General features: G+C 37.1%; 1 protein-coding gene across 2 annotated transcripts in view; it reads right to left on the bottom strand.

Annotated features, from left to right (window-relative positions):
• RDX (radixin) overlaps positions 1 to 12,187 on the bottom strand; it is a 652,052-nt gene extending 639,865 nt beyond the window's left edge. The window contains exon 1 of one of the 2 annotated variants that reach the window (XM_082343520.1): positions 11,801 to 12,187. The gene's annotated coding sequence lies outside the window, so the exon portion shown is untranslated. The remainder of the gene's footprint in view (positions 1 to 11,800) is intronic. The other variant, XM_082343518.1, reaches the window with a different exon arrangement.
• Between the last annotated feature and the right edge of the window lie 1,106 nt (positions 12,188 to 13,293).

The raw sequence follows: 13,293 nt of genomic DNA, 5'->3' as shown, positions 1-13,293 counted from the left end.
AAAAATGATTATCATTCCAATTTGAAAACCTACAGTAAGAAATATATTAATTACCTGAAAATCAGCTTATGTAAGTAATATCTCTGCCGAGAAATTTCATTCATTACACTATCAACTAAATTAATATAGAGTTAATTTTGTATTTTAAAAATATATTATCAATTGCCTTTTAAGATACTATTATTAATAAAACTGAAAATTCTCCAAATTGAAATAAAAACAAAGGATCGAAGTAAGGTCATTTCTCTAAATTTTAGCCAATCACATGTCAATGAACCTCTCCCCATACAGGGAACTTCATCAGGAGAAATTTCTTATCTAATAAAATGGGCTATGAAATTCAGTTAGAAGTATTAAATTCCTCATTTCCTAACTCTTAGCTAGGAAATGATAGATAAATATTCCCTACTTACAATCACCTACCTTCATGAACCTAACTGTACTTCAGTCCTATCTTCCACTTCTAAATCCTCCTTTCATCCCTACTATCAAATTCATCTCAGGTCTTAAAACAGCCTCAAAAACCAACCTTTTACATCATTTATAAACTAGTAACTCCCAAATCTGTATCTCCAGACTTGCTTGGCTAACTTGGCTTGCTCAATATCTAAATGATACCTCAAATACAACATGGCTAAAACATGGCTTAAATCGCTACACCCCACAGTCAAATCTGCTTTTTCCACAAGTCTTGGTGACATATTTCTATAAAGTTATTCATGGTATATTCATGATTATTTTTATATCTCTACTACATCTACAGTTATGATCCCCTTTCCATTCCTAATACTGTTAATTTTTGTCTTCGCTTTTGCTTGATTAATCTTGCCAGAAGTTTGCTTCATTTATTGGTCTAAAAACCAGCTTTCAGTTTTGTTGATCTTCTTGTTTCTTTTATTTTTCTGTTTTGTTAATTTCTGTCCTTTTTTTCTCATCATTTTTCTTCTCATTAATTGGCTTTTACTCTGAGGCTCATATTCTAATCCCTGAAATTGAAAGTTTACCTAAGTAATTTCCAATCTTTTTTTTCTAATAACATGCATTAAGGTCACAAACTAAATATGTCCCACCATAAGGCAATTCCAAACGTAAAATGATCTCCCTATTTTGCCAGTGAGACTATTTTAAAGTAATTATCATCTGATTATGTAAAATAATCTAAATTCCTCACACATCAGACATGAGCATCTATATCAAACTTCTGAATCACAGTAAGTTTTCCAGACTACATAAAGTACTTTGTGAATCTATCACTAAAATTAAAATTTTTATCCCAAGCCACAATTACCCATTTATAGAAAACATTAGTAGGACGTTATTTTTTCCTATTTGTATTGTTGGAATATATTTTAATATCCACAGTATAACTAGATGTGTTATTTTTAAGTGACTTTTAAAACCAGATCTCCTCTAGACTTCTTAGCCTCTTTTTTACATTTAAATCACTTATCAGATGAGCTCCATGAGCTTTCCAAACTGACATGTAGTAAAGGCATTTCAGGTCAATGTGCCTATCTTAAACAGTACTTCCATGCTCAAGAGAAAGAGAACATCTTGCAATGAGACAGTTCCTATGAAACAAATATAAATCTCCTTTTGGAGGGAATAATTTTGGGGAAAAATACCTTATATTTAAAACTCCACTATTTTTCTAAGTATCACTTTAGTGGCTTCCCACATAGGTTTTTATATATAGTTTTTTCATTATTGTTTAGCTCTAGGTGTTTCAGTTTCCAATTATGATTTCTACTCACTACTAATAAGTTTTAAATTTTCAAATAGAATGGTCAGAGGCCTGGGGGCAGAGTACTGTCTTTTTATTATTTATTTCTAAGTTTACTATATACTCTAGTCAAAGAATTCATTAAGATTTCCTTTATGTTTAGTGCTTGGTCAGTTTCATTTCTTTTTTGATTGTTCCAGCTATAAATGAAAATAATGTATGTTTTGCATCTGATAAGTTAGACCAAGCCAGAGTAAGTATTTAATGTTTTGTTTATAGTCTCTCTACTCTCAGTTTAGTCTAGTTAATCAAACTGAGAAAAAATGTATTGAATTTTCCCAACTCAGATTGTGGATGTTAATTTCTTCTTATAAATTACCAGTTTTTAATTTATATGCTTTTAGGCTATGTTATTAAGTGAGTAAAGGTTTAGAATTATTATATCTTTCTAATGAATATTTCCTTTTTTCATTAAGTAATAATTTAATTGCATATAGAATTCTAAATTGTTATTCCTTCAGCATTTGGAAGATATTAGTTTTCTTCTGCCATCTGTTACTGATGAGGAGAAGTCTGCTGGCAATTTAACTCATTTCTCTGAGGTAATATGCCTTTTCTCTCTGCTTTCCTTTAAGATTTTGTGTGTGTGTGTATGTGTGTGTGTGTTCTTCAGATTTCCTTTTATTTATCTTGTTCAAGATTTGTTAAGCTTCCTTATTCTGAAGACTCATGCTTTTCTTAAATTCTGGAAAATTATTAGCCATTGTCTCTCCCATTCAGCAATTCCTATTGCTGAATGGTGTTCTTAATGTTTTACCTGTCCACTAGTTTAAATTTTCAGTGATTATATATTTTAATTTCTAGAAATTCACTTTTGGTCTTTTAAAAAAATTTTAATGCTATACTACTTTATAATTTGTATTGAATCCTCCTTTTACTCCTACAATATTTTATAATTTGTACTGAATCCTCATTTTACCCCTATAATGTTTATTTTATGTCACTATAAAATTTTCTATTTCCAGTTCATTATGACTTGTTTCTTTATGGAGTTTGTAATTTTGGACAGAAAGCTCATGTCCCTAACCCACTACCCACCCAGTGTGGGATTCCTGCAAGCCCTGAGCTGTCTGTGTCTCCCTATAGAGGTATTTCAGGTTTGCTCCTACCAGCGTACAGTACCAGGAATTTTAATTGTCCGAGATCAATTTTTACATTACCTTCTTGATTTAGCATTCCATTACCATATCAGGCCCCATGGCCACACCCTAGAGAAGTTAGCAGATAACTCAAGAGAGCTTGCTCATGTACTGATCATTCTTGTTTGCTAAGCCATTTGGCTGCTCTGCCCTTCCTGTGCCATCTCTCACTGGTAAGGAAGAACAAAGGGAAAATGTGAACACTAACTGGATGCCAGACTATAAACTAAGTTACAGCACTCAAATTACAGAAAGAGTACTCATCAAACATAGGATCAGCTAGGCAGGTAAATAAACATCACGTATGTCAGGTTTTGCAGAATTTCTTAAGTTTTGTATTACTCAAATACTGGAACTAAATAAAGGTAGAGTTTTTTCCTTTTCCTTTAAGAAATAATTTATTCCAGTTTTCTATATTAGAGTTACTTCAAGTTATACTCTATAGAAAACGACCTTTCAAGCAAAATAATCCATATTAAAGCTTTAGGTTTAATATGAGTGCTCTGGTGACATAAAAGTACAAATATATCACAGGCCAACATATACAAAACCAAGTTTATACACATTAAGCTTTTAAAATCTCCAACAAGCCTAAATGATCTATATGAACTGTTGGGAAGTGAGGGGCCTAACAAAAAGCCTTTGCAAATAAGGATACGGTTTACTTCTAAAAGAAGCTTCTAAAAATGTGTATTTTCAGACCAGTGTTCTCTCCTAAGTATACCACAAATAAATAAATAAATATAAGACAAAATAATCTGTACCAAGATGTTCTCAGCAGTACAAAGATATTATAACAGCCAATGATTAAAATCAAAATCACAATTAATGTTGAAATTATGTGAAAACAAGGGGGACAGACTGTGTCAACATTTACATAAGGATAAGTGAAAAGGCAGAATACGTAGCCACCTATTATCACTAAGTAAAAAAACAGGTACCCTTACAAAGGATATTTGGATATACAGAACTGAGCACTTAATACTAATCAGGGTCTTATTTTTGTTAAGTTACTAATTTTAAAAATCAGGTAAGAATTTTAAAAATATATTTCACTAAATTGTCTATATACCAGTTTATTCATAAGATATCATGACATACATAAGAATTCTACCTTAAATTTTTTAGGATGAAGCTGTGTATAAATGTAGTTAAAACCTAAGTTTTTAGCCAATTTAGTGATCATTAAAAAATATTTATATCACGATAATATTATTTAACCTCAACAGTACATTTCTAGTCCTCCTTTGATTGTATTAGCATATTTTTTTCCTTGAAAATGGCAGCTGTTAGCAGTACAATGGACAATTTAATAAAATGGCACATGAAAAGCCAAGGTACCTAGATATATGTCCTGAGTTTGTACCTCTAACTGGTTCATCTTGAAAACTGTGTTTCGGTGCCTTCTTTTCTTCTCTAAAAAAAATGACACCATATAATCACCTAAACCACTGTATATCAAAGATGTATAATAAAAATCAACTCTTCTCCCCTCTACCCTCATAATAAATAATTATTGAAACAACATTTACTCCTTCCTCCCCACTCTTCCTAAATTTCTTAAAGTGGTCTTACCCTACCTGTTTTCCACATTGACTCCCACAGAACCAATGAAGCACTGTCATGGCAAGCAGTATTAAGAGATGCCACCAGCATATATATCTCCCATTTCCAGAAAACGTATGAATAAGTACTCAAACACAGTGTCACATTTCTCAGACGAAACATTCACATAAAACATTCTCTTTGTCCTTTAACTCTGAGGGTGATCCTAAAACAGCCTCTTTTCTGCAGTACAATGGAAAAAACAGCCTCACGCTTAACACCTTGAGTTCTGTTAGTCACTGACAAAACAAGAGACTCTCCCCACCTGTCAGGTGATAAAACAGGTGTTAAGTCTGTCCATACTGGGCCTACAGTGATGCTTCAATAATTTATACCAGGCTGCCTAATTTTACTCTTAAGAATTTCTTTTCCCCAAGTCTAACTGTACTTTTTTTTCTGTCTTTTGAGACACCTTCCCTGAACATAACTGTGGTCTCTCCGCAGTCCTCTGCCAACTTACTGGGGGTTTGGGAAGCAGGGTAACAAAGAGAAGTATAAACTGAATTAATAAGGTAATTCTGGCAGTCAAATTAACACAATAATGGCATCCACAAAAAAAAGTTCTTAATCATTATTTTCCCCAACCGGGGCCCCTCTGGTAAAGCCTATGAACCCCTTCCTAGAAAAGTATTTTTAAATGCACAAAATAAAATACACAATAGTACATTTAAAAAATCAATCATACTGAATTATAATATCAAAAATATAAAAAGCACAAATTTATGATACAGTAATATATATGCTTCTTTGTTAACCTTTAAATCACAATATCTACCAGTGTATCTAATAATTAAACTTTAAGTAATGGGTATTAAATGTCATTTTGAGATCTGCAATAACAGTTATGCATCATGAAAATATCTGCAATTTCTATTAGAAACAGTCTCTGCTACTGCTGCCCACATTCGTAATGGAAAACGTGTAAAAAAAGATGCAACTTTTTTCACTATTCAAGTTCACAGACCCACAGGTTTAAAACCTCGAATATACAAAGAACTATGCTTATTAAATTTTTTAGCTCTGTTAAGTACTGAATTTAATAGCAATAATACTGTACTTTTACCTATATAATGCCATGTGACTCCACAAGTGAAGCAGAGGACAAGAATTTTTAGTTCCATTTTGCAAAAAAGAAATAAGGCCAAAAGCAAGGACAAGGGTAGTAAATGGAATTATTTGTAGAATGCTCACTCTTCAGCCATGTTACCTACATTATCTAATCTTCCTAATAACTGCCCTTCCTCCCTCTGCCCAATATAAGTATCACAATCCCTTGTTCTTCTAATTAAGGAAATTAAGATTCAGATAAGTCACTTGCCCAAAGTAATAAGGCTAGTCAACAAAGTCATAGGTCCTTCTAAATTCAAGTCCTGTGCTCTTTTGGCTACCCTATTCTGCCTTCCTCTGACATCATTTTAGCCAAGCTCATCCCAATTACCAGAGCTTTTCAAGAAGTTAAAGCTCTATCCTCTGTTGTTTTCAGGTCAAAAAGACTACCTCTAAAGATTTGTCGTAAGTGCACATTAATACTGGTATAGTCACCTCTGTAAATTAATATCCTGTAAGGGTGGCATGCAGTTCTAAATAAGGTATTAAGTGCTTGCTTTTGTAGGAACTGACTTTTGTTCAAGGAAATAAAATATTCAACATTTTAAAGCAAAACACACGTTACTGGAAATGCAAAGCAAATTTCCAGCACTTAAAACAAATATAGGCACAAAGCAAAGTTTTACACTGAATTTAAATTCTTTTCTAAATGAATTTTGTAAATTTAAAAGAAACACCATACCTGTATTGCTTCCTAGGAGGGTGGAAAAACAATACATTACCATTTGCAAAAATGAAGTTTAAATGCTAAAAGGTAAGAAAGCTAAATCCAGTCCAATTTCTTCATCTTATAGTTAAGGAAACATCAAAAATTCATATAATAAACACTTAAAAATGGAAAAACAAAGATAGGTTCATGTAAGTCACCTAGGTAGAAGAAAAGAAGAAAAGTCTCAAACTGACCTGAGGAATTCTCACAATTCTATATATGTTTTGAAACACTAGATATTACAGTAGCTTATTTTCAAAACAGAATAAAGTTAATATGTTTCTTAAATATCTTTAAAATTAGATAGTATTCGCTCATGCAGTCAATAAGGCTATATGGCAGTTCTATCATTAAGTTTCTAACTTTTGAGATATTCAATCCCCCTTTTGAGAAATTGGAATGGTGTCTGGCTCACAGTAAGGCCTCAGATGTTTGTTGATTTTGTTGGTAAATTAAGTTCATATATAATACTCACTTTATTATCAAGGGTAATACTTTCCTCTCATCTTTTACATTGTAAAGTGAGCGAACTAGAAAGCAATAGGCTATAAAAGACAGCAACCATGAACGTGGGAGGAAAAAAAAAAACTTCTCCCAACGAGGTCTCCCAAATTCAAGCCTTTATCATCTCTAAGTCTCTTTCAATAATCTCATTTGACAATCAAATTAAATTTAAAGGCCACCTAATTTGACACATTTAATAATATCTATAAGTATCATGCTGCTTGATGATTAGATGTAAAGAGTAAGCACTTTGGGTATACAGTCATCCCTTGGTATCCACAGGGGATTGGTTCCAGGACCCCTCTGCAGATACCAAAATCTAGGGATGCTCAAATCCCTTACACAAAATATATGTACATTTATATACATACATACATATATATAAATATAAAATATTATATTTGCATATAACCTACACACATCCTCTCATATACTTTAAATTATCTCTAGATTACTTACAATACCTAATACAATATAAATGCTATGTAAACAATTGTAAATACAATGTAAATGCTATGTAAATACTTGCCAGCATGTGGCAAATTCAAGTTTTACTTTTTGTAACTTTCTGGAATTTTTTTTCCAAATATTTTCAATCCAAGGTTGACAGAACCCACAGATGTGGAGTGTCAACTATATATACCAACTTTGCTTAATAACCAAACTAGGTTTTTATAGTTTCCTTAAGTCTAGAATCTAGAGACAGCTTAAATATCAAGAGCGCTCATGATGTCTAACAAAGTTTAGTCCATCCCACACACTCAATAAAAGCCAAAGGGTGATTAGATTCAATTACCATGGCTGAGATTTCCTATGTCCCCATTCTCCCTTTTATTAATGGTCCCTCTATTATACTCGTACCCACATCATTCTGAGTACTAACAGGATTTTCAGTTACAAACAACTACTCTGGTTAATTTATCAAAAGGTTATTAGTTAATTTACAGAAACAACAAGAAGTTTTGGGGTTTTTTTAAAGTACAAAACAAGAAACACCCAGAATTCACATCACAGAAGACTATGCTTACAACACTGTTACACTGAATATGAACTCCAGTTTATACACACAAAGAGCACTTAAGCAAAAACACTTCATGGTATACAAAATGGCACAAGTACATTCCCATTAGAGTGTGGCGTTCTCATTATCTTACTGAACAAATGCAAAGAATATCTGGCATATGACTATAAATGTCTGAATGTATGAATAATACCTTAAAGCAGGAGTCAGCAAACTTTTTCTGTAAAGGGCCAGGTTAAGTAAACTTTTTAGGTTTTGTGGCCCATACAGCCTCTATTGCAACTACTCTGTTGTTGTAGCACAACAGCAACCATAGATAATATGTAAACCAATAAGCCATCATGTGTTCACATAAAACTTTGTTTACAAAAAAGGTAGTAGGCTGAATGTGGCCTTCAAACCAGTTTGCTGACCTCTTCTCCAAATGGTTAACAGTAAAGAGAATATCATTTTCAAATAAATCAACTTTACTAGAACCCAAAAGTTTCTTATTTCAAATGTATGTAAATTATGTAGAAAAGCAGAAAAGGAACCAGTGTCACTACAGCATCCTATTCATATGCATACCGTATTTACATATGTAACTAGCCTCTATAAAATGTACTTTAGAATTCTTCTAAAAGGTAACTGACACTGCAATAGGAAAAAAATAACTTTGTAAATTTGCAAGTTTCTATACATACTGGTTATTCAAAGAAAAAAAAAAAAAAACCTATACAACTACTAACCTGAAAGAACCCCTCTCTTCCAGGAAGTTAAAGCTAGGATTCACCATTAAATGGAACAAAGAAATAAAGAACTGAATCATATGGGCCATATTTCCTTTCCAAACAGTTCCCAGGTAAAAAGCTACATATATAATAGGGACATTTCACTACCCAAAATCATAAACCCTTTTTTAAAGAACACCACTTTTCAGTGTCAGTTATATACCATACCCTAGAAGAAAAAAAAAGTGAATTCACCTTCAATCATTAATCAAGAAAATCTGCACATGTACATGAACACTTTTGAGATTACCAGAAATTCCATTTTTATTTCATTCAAATGATGAAAATCCGAGAAATACTAATTACTTAATGCTCAACACAGTAATAAACACCCTTGCAATGTTTGTTACAAAATAATCTTATTTTTAAAGACTTTAAAACTGCAAATAAGGGATATATAGAAAGTATATGTTTACCCTTGCATAAATATTGGCATTTTCTATATACTACAAGGAATAGCTAATAGCAATTACCTCTGAAAAACAGAGACTGGGACTGGGAGAGGTGGGGGGTGGGGGGGGGTGGTTCTGGGAAGCTGGGGAGAACTTTTACTTTTTCCTTAACATCTTTCTGGGTTTTCTTAACTTTGTCATAAAATTTATTAATTTTATAGTCTTTAAAAATGGTTTAAAATATGTTCATTATAAACTAATATTGAAAAATATACCAGGAACTAATATGAACAGTAAAGGCAGGATTCTTCTGAAAGAGGCTAGATATTCAGGAACTCTCTGGGGTCAGACTGGCCATTTCTATCACGCAACAGGTGAGGATATACTTGCTGCATAAGTTAGGGGAGTTCCCTGAAGGGCTTTTAACACCATGAGGTTTAAAATAACCTTGTAAAGCTGGAGTCTACAGCAACCCAATCCAGTTCCACTGAATCCAGTACCCCAAGGATAGTATCAGGGTCGTGAGAAGTGCCCACTAGCTCCTGGTCTGCAGGAGGTCCAAGCCATCCAAGAAAGGGTGACTTCCTCAACTTCCCAGATTCACAGCAATAGCACGATATGATATTAACTCTACCCTATCAAGTATGTTCACCAACATGGCTATCTTCACAATCTTAATAGAACACATTTTTCTAGGCTTTGGTCTTTGGGAAATACTGGTTAAAATTTGCCATCTTTAAATTGTACAAGTTGAACTGAATCAAGTTAAAAATGGAAGAAAAAACAAGACTCCCATCATCATTCAAGATTTCAGGCTCCATTGTATTAGACTATACACAGATTACATTAGAAGATTGAGAACTGAAATTAAGATAAAAGTACATAAAGACTTTCATTTCAACTGCCTGCCAAAGATAAAAATGAATAATAAAATCCAATTCTGCTCTTGGGAATAGTGAAGCAAAAAAAGAAGAAATAAGCCTTGTTCTCTCCCTGAGACTGAGAGTTAACAAAAGAGAGAAAGAACAGCAGAGTCTGTCATTTCTCACCGCCACAGAAAAAAGGATATCAGTTTAATTTCCAGTTAATACAAATGTCCAAAACAAAGGACAGACTAAACATACTTTCCCCACGCTGAAATTAATTACATTTAACTTCTGAGCCTCTCCTACATGCTCTGCCATGCTTGGGAATGAATACTGGAGTGAACAAAACAATGTATAATCCACTAGGGCAAGAATTTAACATTCCTAAATGCCACAAATTTTGTCTCATTTAAATAAAACTGTAAAGAATTCCAATGCATGTCTATTCATTCCTCACTAATAATGTATTGTTTATTAAATCCCATCATATATTAAAAAAAGTGGTTTAGCAAAAGAAACAAAGTCAGTGCAATCAACTTTACAGGATACCATTAACTTCAAAAGAAAGGTCTTATTCAATACATTTTACCACATTTGAGGTAATTAGTCTCTGGAAGATAAAGCCCACTGGTTAAAGTAATGTAATACTGAAATTTTTTTAAAAAAATGCAATCCTGAATATTAGTCTCTCTTCTTAAATCCATCGATAATAATGCTGTTATGGCAAATGGATTAAGCCATTATTTATCCAGCAAAATGAACGGGGCAATTGTTCATTCAGAGCTCCGTCCGAAATATAAAAGAGTATTTAGTGTTCTAAAAAATGTATGCTCCATAAACAATAGATTGCAATGTCTAAGTCCAAGTGCTCGTTTATCAAATAAACCCTTATTATCTTGGGTTTTTACATTTACATCATGGCCCGTCTTAGTGCCACAGAACTCATTAAAATGTCTTCTACACAAATCTCAACTATATTTTAAAATGTATCTTTGATGAAGTTGACTTTTAACCTATTTCCAGCCTCATTAATAACCCCTCCTTAATGGTAAAGAACGCTAAATACATGTTGTGAATGGTTGAAGAACCATGCCACATCTGTATAAAAAGTGAAGTGCTCTATTTAAACTGCAATAATGCAGTGCCCCCCACCCCGCTTTCAAAGTTAGCCCGGGAATTAAGTTTACAACCCTTTAAAGAAAGGGGGAACTGTAATGTACTCAACTTGTCTACTGGGGTCTAAGATACTAAACTGGGCTGCCTCAAAGGCCGAAGAAAGTTATGGGGCTCGGAGGCCGCCTTCAGCAGTAGAAGCAGCAGGTAGAGCCGGGGCCAGAACGGCGGCCCTCGCCGCGCGGGTGCGGGTGGCTGAGGGAGATTCGCGCCCCAAACCCCGTAAGGCAACATCCCTTTGCCACCAGGGCGGAACACACGTTCTCTAGTAATTCAACACCCTTACTTTCAAATTGGAGGCCGGGGAGAAGAAGTTGTAATAAATTCCTTCCCTACATGGCAAAACGTAATTTTTCCTAGGCTTAAATCTGTATTCTCAAACTGCCTAGAAGGGACGAGCCAGGCCGAGCCCGGGGCCGCAACCGAGCGGCGGGAACCCGACCGAGCTCGAGGCGGAGGGGGTCCGAGGCGGACGCTGAAGGCGGACCCACGCCCGAAGGGAGAAGCGCGCACCGGCGTGTTCAGGCCGCAGCCACGACTCGGGCAGAGCCTCGCGGCTCCCGCGGCCCCGGATGCGGCCTGGCCAGCCGGGCTGCTAGGGCAGCGACACCGCGGCCCTCGCGGCGCGGCCGCCGGGCAGCACTGGGCCCCGAAACTTCTCGCCGCCACCTCAGCGTCTCCGGCCAAGCCCGGGAACGGGAGTGGGGGAAGGTAGGGCGCCGGCGGCTTACCCCGAGAGCGGGCGGCTCCTTCCCGCCCTGAGTGTGGCCGGGGCGCTGCGCGGCGGCGCCGGATGTCGCGGCTGCGGCAGGGAGGGAGAGGCGGTGGAGGGAGCGATGGGCCGCGAGAGACGAGAGGCGCCGCCACCACCGCAGACAGCTCCGCAATATGGCTGCCCGGCCGCTCCTCGCGGGAAAGGCGGGGCTGCCCCACGCCCCCCGCCTCCCCCTGCCGGCCGACCGGCCTCGCGCCGCGTCCCGAGAAGCAACGCCGCAGTCGCCGCCGCCAGACCTCCCGCGCCCCGCCCCTGCCCCTCCCAGGCCCGCGGGCTCGCGGCCGCCCGCCGCGCGGGGCGTCGCCTGGGGTCCCCGTCCCGGGCGGGGACGCGCGAGGGCAGGGCTGCGGCTCCGGAGCCCGGAGGGAAAGGGGGAGAGCGCGGGGCTGGGGGACTCCTTCCGGTGAGGACTGGGCTTGAGCTAAACCCGATGCTCAGGGAAGAGGAGCCGCCCAACCCGGAGCTGGGAGTGGGCCCGCCGCCTCCCCTCGACGGGTGGAAACTTGAAACTCCCGCTGGTGCCGGAAAACTCACCGAGGGCGTTTCTATCGCCCCCAAGGAGGAATTCTTCCCCGAGGGGAATCCAGAACCGAGTCGAGCGTGTTACTTGACTGTTCAGCTTGAAAATCCTGGACCTGGAGAGAGAAAAAGACCTGCCTTAGAGGAATTTATGCATGCAATAAAGAACTTTACATTATTTTGGCAGAATTTACCCAACTAGAAAAACTTGCTTTTTCTGGGGCAGTTTTTAAACCCCCACCGAAACCTCGATGGATATGGCCCCAATAGAGAGTGCAGATTTTTATCCAGGCAAGGATATTTGATAAATTTTTATTATCTCTGGCATGCTTCGGCAGTTGGAAGAAGTCGGTTAAAAGGAAAATGTTGGAAGTGGGACCCCGAAGAGCAGCCAAACCTAAATTATCCTAGACTTTGTGAAAGTTAGGCATTTGATCATGGTGTGACTCTAGCCCACTCACTTCAGTGGTCGGGACGAGATAGACTTCTGGTCGATGCTGTGTCATCTACTCCCAAGCCCCTGGTATTCTCTGCTGAGATTCAAAGAGCAAAACTTGCTCTGAGTATAGAAAGAGCAAGTGCACAAAATCAGATTCGCCGAGCTTGCTCTGTTTGCAGTGCTTTATATACTTTTTATTAATAAACTTTAGATTCAAATAAAACGTCACGAGTGTACTTAACTTCTACAGAACAAATAATTCATATCCTTCCTGCCTTAGCATTTGCCTTCCCTGAGACAATAGCTTTTCCAGGAACTCTCTCCCCTGATTACTTTCACTAAATTTACTCTTTAGTGAGTTTCCACCATTGCCCTTTGAGACCTCTCTGAGCAATTAAAAGCCCCAAGAGTTAACTCAAAGGCCTTTAGATTCCTCAAGAATGGGAACCAGGTGTGTGATTTTTTTTTAACTATAAGATTACTCCCTGACT

Source organism: Balaenoptera borealis (assembly GCF_965194805.1).
Source record: "Balaenoptera borealis genome assembly, chromosome: 11".
Classification (NCBI taxonomy): domain Eukaryota; kingdom Metazoa; phylum Chordata; class Mammalia; order Artiodactyla; family Balaenopteridae; genus Balaenoptera; species Balaenoptera borealis.
The sequence above is the reverse complement of the archived record's forward strand: the minus strand, read 5'-3'. Positions and strand labels throughout refer to the sequence as shown.